The 6,662-nt window shown below is 38.8% G+C and overlaps 1 pseudogene; it reads right to left on the bottom strand.

Annotated features, from left to right (window-relative positions):
• LOC138005609 (voltage-dependent anion-selective channel protein 2-like) overlaps positions 1–6,662 on the bottom strand; it is a 20,851-nt pseudogene that overhangs the window by 11,877 nt on the left and 2,312 nt on the right.

The raw sequence follows: 6,662 nt of genomic DNA, 5'->3' as shown, positions 1-6,662 counted from the left end.
GTTAAGTTGTGGGTATGTCAAATCCTACAGTTATATGAGGAAGATCTATATTTGAGCAAATTTCCTCTAAATCAGGTGGTTTACAGACCATAAGTTTAGACAGCCCAACGAATTATATTGTCTGAAAAGGGAAGGAAAGTCACGAACTCCAAGTACTGCAAATAAATTCCGTGGAACACAAAAAAGAAATTCGAAGGAATGCCATGACTTACATTTAGTTTAGAATCTTCTTAATAATTCAAAAGTAGTAATAAAGCCTATCACTGTGCATTTAGTTTTGCACTACCTTTAAGTTGGTCGAATTCATGATATCAAAAGTTTTTGTGAAAATTTCAAAACTTATTTAACAACTGCATTGCTAAATGGAGGTTGGGTGCTTGAGATATGTCCAGGGGGCTTTCACTAGAAGCCAGCCAGCCAGCCAGCCAGCCCCTCAAATGAGTAACACTCCCATGGCCAGCAATCCCTGCATCCCAGCCATGAGCCCCCACTCCAGGCACCCAGGCACCCCTCACACTGATAAACAGTGGAGTAGGGTGGGGAGAGGGGGATGCAAAAGCCCAAAACTGTACAAGCACGGCACAAAGTGGCTGTCAAAATGTCTGATGATATTGCCATGTAATTAATAAGCATACTGAATGAGCATGCGCCTGTGCCAAATACTGCTGTTCCCTATTTGATTATCAACTGGCCCAGACAACTACCGCTCTTCGTTGCCGACTAGGTTAAACTTCATTTAACTGAATCAAACAAATTCAATCTTTGTGGCATGTGACAAAGACAGCACAGATTACCTAAAAAGAGAACTAACTGGTACTGTTACAGTAAAATAAGAAAAAAATATTAATAGGAATTTGCAAGCCTTTGATGGACGGCATTTTCGGGGGTAGCAATTATATGAATGACATGCATCATTGAACTAGTGTTTATTCAATATTGGTTGTTTATTGAAAAAAAAACATCAAAACACAAACAGGTACAGTCTATACGACAGAAAAGCCAGGAGTTACGGGCCTCTCATTTATTATATGTACACTGTAATTGCATGGCTATATGGCAAATGCACTGAAAAATCAAGGACCTTGAACCACACCTCTTTGAAGTTTTGAAAAGGACACTGATAAGAATCATTCATTCAAAGGTCTCAACCTTCACTGATGAAGATTTCAAGGAGATATGTCAATCCCAAGGGTTTTTGGAGATACCGACGAACCTTGCTCCACGATTTTTTTGGATGGGCAGTTTTCTGGTATGTTCTGTTTTGTTTAACTGAAAGCTGCCACAAGTTTTGCCAAAAAAAAAAAAACAACAACAGAGTGGCAAAATACAGAAGATACAGTTCTAAGAAGAAAATTTGGAAAGGGTATTTTCATTCCTTGCTCTATATATTTTTTGCATTAAGCAGAGGATTGTAGTTTATCATTTCAGTGCTATGATCAATAGACACCATTTGCAGCTCTTGAAAACAAAACCACCCCAACAACACAAAAGTCTGCAAAAAACCTTTGATGTTATGCTTTTAAAGATGTTCTTCACAAATGCTTATTTGCTTTCCTCACCTCAATTTCTGGAAGAAAATAAATCAAATATTTGACAGGACTCTCCATGTTTCCTAAATAAGCAACAGGGGCCAAGGAAAAGACAGCCTTTATTTTCTGAGCCAAATCCTTGTTTCTTGGCAGTTCTGCAAAAGCAATGAGGCAACCTTGCGAGTGTGCAGCATAGTATAATGATGGCTGTGCAGTTTTCTTTAGAATGAAGTTCACTATTGCTGGAAAGTCATACTTTGCCATTTCATCCCAACTACAAAGAAAAAACACACTATCAGTGACATAAAAAGAGAGCTTAATAAACTATGCCTACCTTCATCTACACCACTCCTACATATGATGAAGAAATTGACTTTCATAAGAGTAATAGTACAGGAAAAGAAGCAAATCCTTGTGCTACAGCCACCCAGAAATAAAGTACAAGATCAAGTAGTAAAAAGATATAAATCAGCCACTGTTCATGGATTCAGGTTGCCTTTCGCAAGGTCTTGGTTTTTTGAGTAGCATAATTTGTACGTAGCAAAGTGGTAATAATGTTACCCTTTTGGGGCTTAGCACGTTGTTTCTGCTTCTGGCAGTCTCACTGTTATGATGAAGGGTACATGTACAAGCCAATTGGGCATTCTCATGATTGAATCATTCAACAAATTCTCTTTATTTATTAACTTTGCCAGTAATTAGCTGACAAAGCGGCACAACAGCTTGCACCAATTACTGTCACAGGCCCCCTTTTTGCCCTCCTAACAATGATACACAACAGAAGACATCTACCAAAACACCAGGAACTACGTGCCCTACTCTTAGCGACAAGTGTGTGGGTTCTCTTACGTCTCACAGGGTTATGAACATTGAAGGGTTGTGAGATGGGGCCTACGGTTTATCGCCCTTATCCAAAAAGACTAGAGAGTCAAACCATTTGCAGATGTAATTCCAAAGGCAGCACTTTCTCCTCAGTTATTTAAAGACCCTGAGTGTTGATCTGACCAGAGTTGAGCACGCGACCTCCTGCGTGACAGCCCGGTGCTCAACCAAGTGAGCCACAGGTGCGCGGTGAGCTTTTCCCAGAATCCTGCAAGCATGTTACATTGGGTGGTGAGAGAGAACTCTGTTTCCACACTTGTGACCCAGGTTTGATTCCCAGACAGATTGTCATGAGTGGGTTGAGTTTGTTGGTTCTCTGCTCTTCTCCTTTTACTCCTTCATATGTACAAAGGTTTTCATCAAAACTCAACATTTGATTGAATTTCTTTATACTCCATTGCTGATTTACAGTTTCTCCAGTTAACAGAGCACTTGTGCCTAATGTTGATAAGTTTGAGACTTGAGCAAAATGATTGTTGCTTTTCATGTTCCAAGTTTTGACAGCCTTTTTCATTTCTAACCCCCTCTTCCCCCCCCCCCCACCCCTCTGAATTACAAAATATACATATATATATGCAAGAAACCCTGGTGATCAAGATAAAAAAAACCTGGAGATTTATTGATGGCGTAAAAAAAATTAAAGTTTTCCTTTCTGTTTCGAGCTTTGTCTTGTATTTGGTAGCGCCTCTGCTGCTTGTGTTTGTTTTTCCTTCTGTGATTTGACCAGAACAACTCTGATTCTCTTTGTCTGTAGATTCCTCCGATGAATATTCAGTGTTTTCCATGATTTTGACAAAGTGGACGGCAAAATGTATCTAGATGCAACAAACTGGTAACGATAACCTTATTTGACATTAATTTTGTCTTCTAGAATGGTTTTGAGGTCCGTGTCTGGTCAACCAGTTGATCAAATATGCCTTAGAACTGTGGATCTCTACAGAATTGGCGCCAGAAAATCAATTCTACAAGGCAGAATGAAAATATTCAAGGAAAGTGTATTCCATCAACCTGTGAATCTGTTTACCATACCACATTGTGTTATAAGATGCCAGATTGCCCTAAAAACTGTGAGAGGTTTGGAACTCAGTAATTTAGTTGTACAAAATTGACTCTAAAATAAATTATAAACACTGTCCATGATGATAAACCTTGTAACTGCTGTTAATAATAATTTTTCAGATTACAGTACCAAGGAAAATGTTTGATTTACCTGAAATCCCAGAATGCATCTGTGTCTACTGAGAGATTGACATGATGTCTGCCATATGTATTTCCACGCATGTTACCAAGCCAAACATCAAATCCTTTGTCAGCGAGAAGGAAGCCAAAACTTTCATTTGGCAAATTTGCTACCCAGTTAGACGATGATGCTAGCAATCCATGCTGAACCAAAACAACTGGTCTGGGACCAGATGGAGGAGTTTCGTGCCGACCTCCAGGAATTCTCTGAATGGTTAAGATGTATCCATCATCTGTAACCACATCGTATTCTTCAGCAGGATAACCATTGTAATTGATCATTTGCGTCTAAAATGAAATAACGAAATTTTACCCATTGACCCCTGAGAGTGACACCTAATGGATTTTACTCTTCAATGGGGGGCATCCTAAGGTGTTTGAAGTGTGAATGGGTGAATGTACATGTAATTACACATCAGGAATAACTATTGCTTGTGTTGGAATTTTTAAAATTGATTGATTTAACACTTAACATACTGGCCACAGGAATAGCAGCACCTACACACGCGTAAAATGCGTGCAAGATGGCGGATTTACGTGCAAAATACGCGCAACTTACGCGCGCGTAAAATTTACACGAACTATTACACGCACCTGAAATTACACGCAGGCTGCGTGTAATTTGTCATGAGTAAAATTGTTATGTCCATTACACGCAGATTGCGTGTATTTTCCACTAGCAATGTACATGAATTTGACAATGAAAGTTACAATCACAGAGTCGGTATTTCTGTTTGAGAAATTCAACCTTCGCTTGAGTGTTCTTGGAATAATTAAGGTTCTATCCTCGGATTGCTGCCGTAATCCGTCAACAAATCCTTAGCTCTCATTTCAAACCAAGCTAAGAGAAATTTCCTTTATCCGGTTTCCCCCATTTAATCAAGTAAAAATCAAACGTTATAACTGTAACGAGCGAACGATCGATGGAAATGCTTGACATCATGATATATCACCGAAAAACAAGCAAACTTAGAACTTGTGCTGTATTTATTTAGACAGTCAATTTGTTGGCTGTGCGTACCGAGCGATCGCACGGCAAGAAGGCGGAAGTTTGAATTACTAAGGGAAACTTTAAAATGTACTTTGATTTGCGAAGTCAAGCTGTTAAAATCAGCTATGAACGAGAAAACTTGAAGCATACACGCCAATATTCCAGAAACGAAATTTTAATACATTTACATGTCGTATTTTTGATATTTGCTGTGTGTAAATGCATGCTATTTTGAATTCTGGTCCTGCGATTGTTTTTGCGTTTTTAATAACGCAATTGGTGAAAAATAATACCCTCCCAGTAATACAGTATAGACTGACCGAATTATATTTTCACAGCAAAGCAAAACTTTTAATAAAGCTGAACTACCGTAAATAAGACGCACATGTACCTGCTCAAGGTGCTAGCTTTGTTTACAATCTTTTATTCGTTTGCACTCTCTTTTATTGTAAGAATGTTGTTTTTCCAGCCCAGGCTGAATATTCTTAAATTTCTACCGATTTTAGGCTGAAAATATTCTTGTATTATTCTTAAATTATCGCTCATGACATTTCCGTTTTAGAATTTATTGGACAGAATTTGGTATCTAGATCTGTCTCGCGTTACGCGTTACACGTGCTCCATCGCATCGCTATAGTTTGTTCGTTTTGTTGGCTAGTTTCGCCGCTCAGAGAAAGGAATAATTTTACACGATTAAGTTAAAAAACATAAAATTGCATTGTATTTACTGATGTTTCAACACACAAAATTATATCTATCCTTTTCAAAATCTCAGCCTCGGCTTTATTCTTAAAATATTCTTGAAATTCCTGGTTCCTGGGTGTTCTTAAACTTGCGAAAGTAACATGAAAATTTAAAACACGTCTCCCTCTGGTTAAACAGAAAAATCAAGCGTATCGCGGCGTTTTTCGATGGTGAAATTGTATGCTGCGTAGAATTAAGTGTTCAAAATTAATTACAGCTCAGCGAATGTTTCAAACCGCCACTCGCTTCATTTATCGATTCTGGAAGATATTTCCTTTTTGGTCGGCGGACTAACTTTCTTTGAACCAAAACATTAAGTAATCCTTTAAACCGCGAATGTAATAAGCCGTTGGAGCAAAATTATTTCGGTCTTATTCTCAGATCAGATCAAATGGGCGGTTTAAAAAGGTAAACATTGGTATTCTAAAATAGATCGGCGACGAGCTCATTCACCAGCGGTGAGCGATGAAAGGAAAATGAAATGGAACATCATCGTGGTCAAACAATTCATCTTGGATCAAGGGTCACATTATCTTCTTTTGGTAATTTGTAAATACATTTCAGATCTATTTCACAAAGTATTTTGGACGTTGGCGAACCGACATATAAGCGTTGGCGAATGGACTTCATACGTTGGCGAACAGGTCGTTGGCGAACTGACACGTTGGCGAAACGACCGGTTACCATCGTGGTATATTATTACTTTTCCTTGTAATTTATAACATATTCGCCTTAGCAGCTGTGATTTATCACCCGACTCGCAGCCTTTTCATTTTAGGAATGATTTCACCCAGTGACAACGGTCCTCGAAACGAGACAAACGCAAACATGCGGTGAGCATCCAAACACGCGGTGATATTCAGACGATGACCACAGCAAAACAAGTCAAGTCAATTTTTGACTATATTTAAATAAAGTGGACACTTGTTGCGAAAATGTTGAAATGCAAAGCTGAATAAGTTCTTCGGAAACCAGTAGTGCTTTTAGGCATGCAACGTTGTTCTTCGTGAAAAAGCCGCTACAAATTGATGTACAACTTTAAATACTCTGCCCTCTTTTACACGAAACTCTGCGTGTAAAATTTTACACGCACTGTGAAGAATTTGCGTGCAATTTTTTTACTCACAACTTCGTGTATTTTTTACTCGCGCGTAACTTGCGTGTAAAATGCGCGCAATATGGCGGACTTACACGCATGATACGCGCGTGTAATGCTGCTATTTCTGCGGCCAGTACTGTGAAGCACCAGCAATCAACTTGAGGACTCTACAAATCAA

This window comes from Montipora foliosa, chromosome 6, assembly GCF_036669935.1.
Source record: "Montipora foliosa isolate CH-2021 chromosome 6, ASM3666993v2, whole genome shotgun sequence".
Classification (NCBI taxonomy): domain Eukaryota; kingdom Metazoa; phylum Cnidaria; class Anthozoa; order Scleractinia; family Acroporidae; genus Montipora; species Montipora foliosa.
The sequence above is the reverse complement of the archived record's forward strand: the minus strand, read 5'-3'. Positions and strand labels throughout refer to the sequence as shown.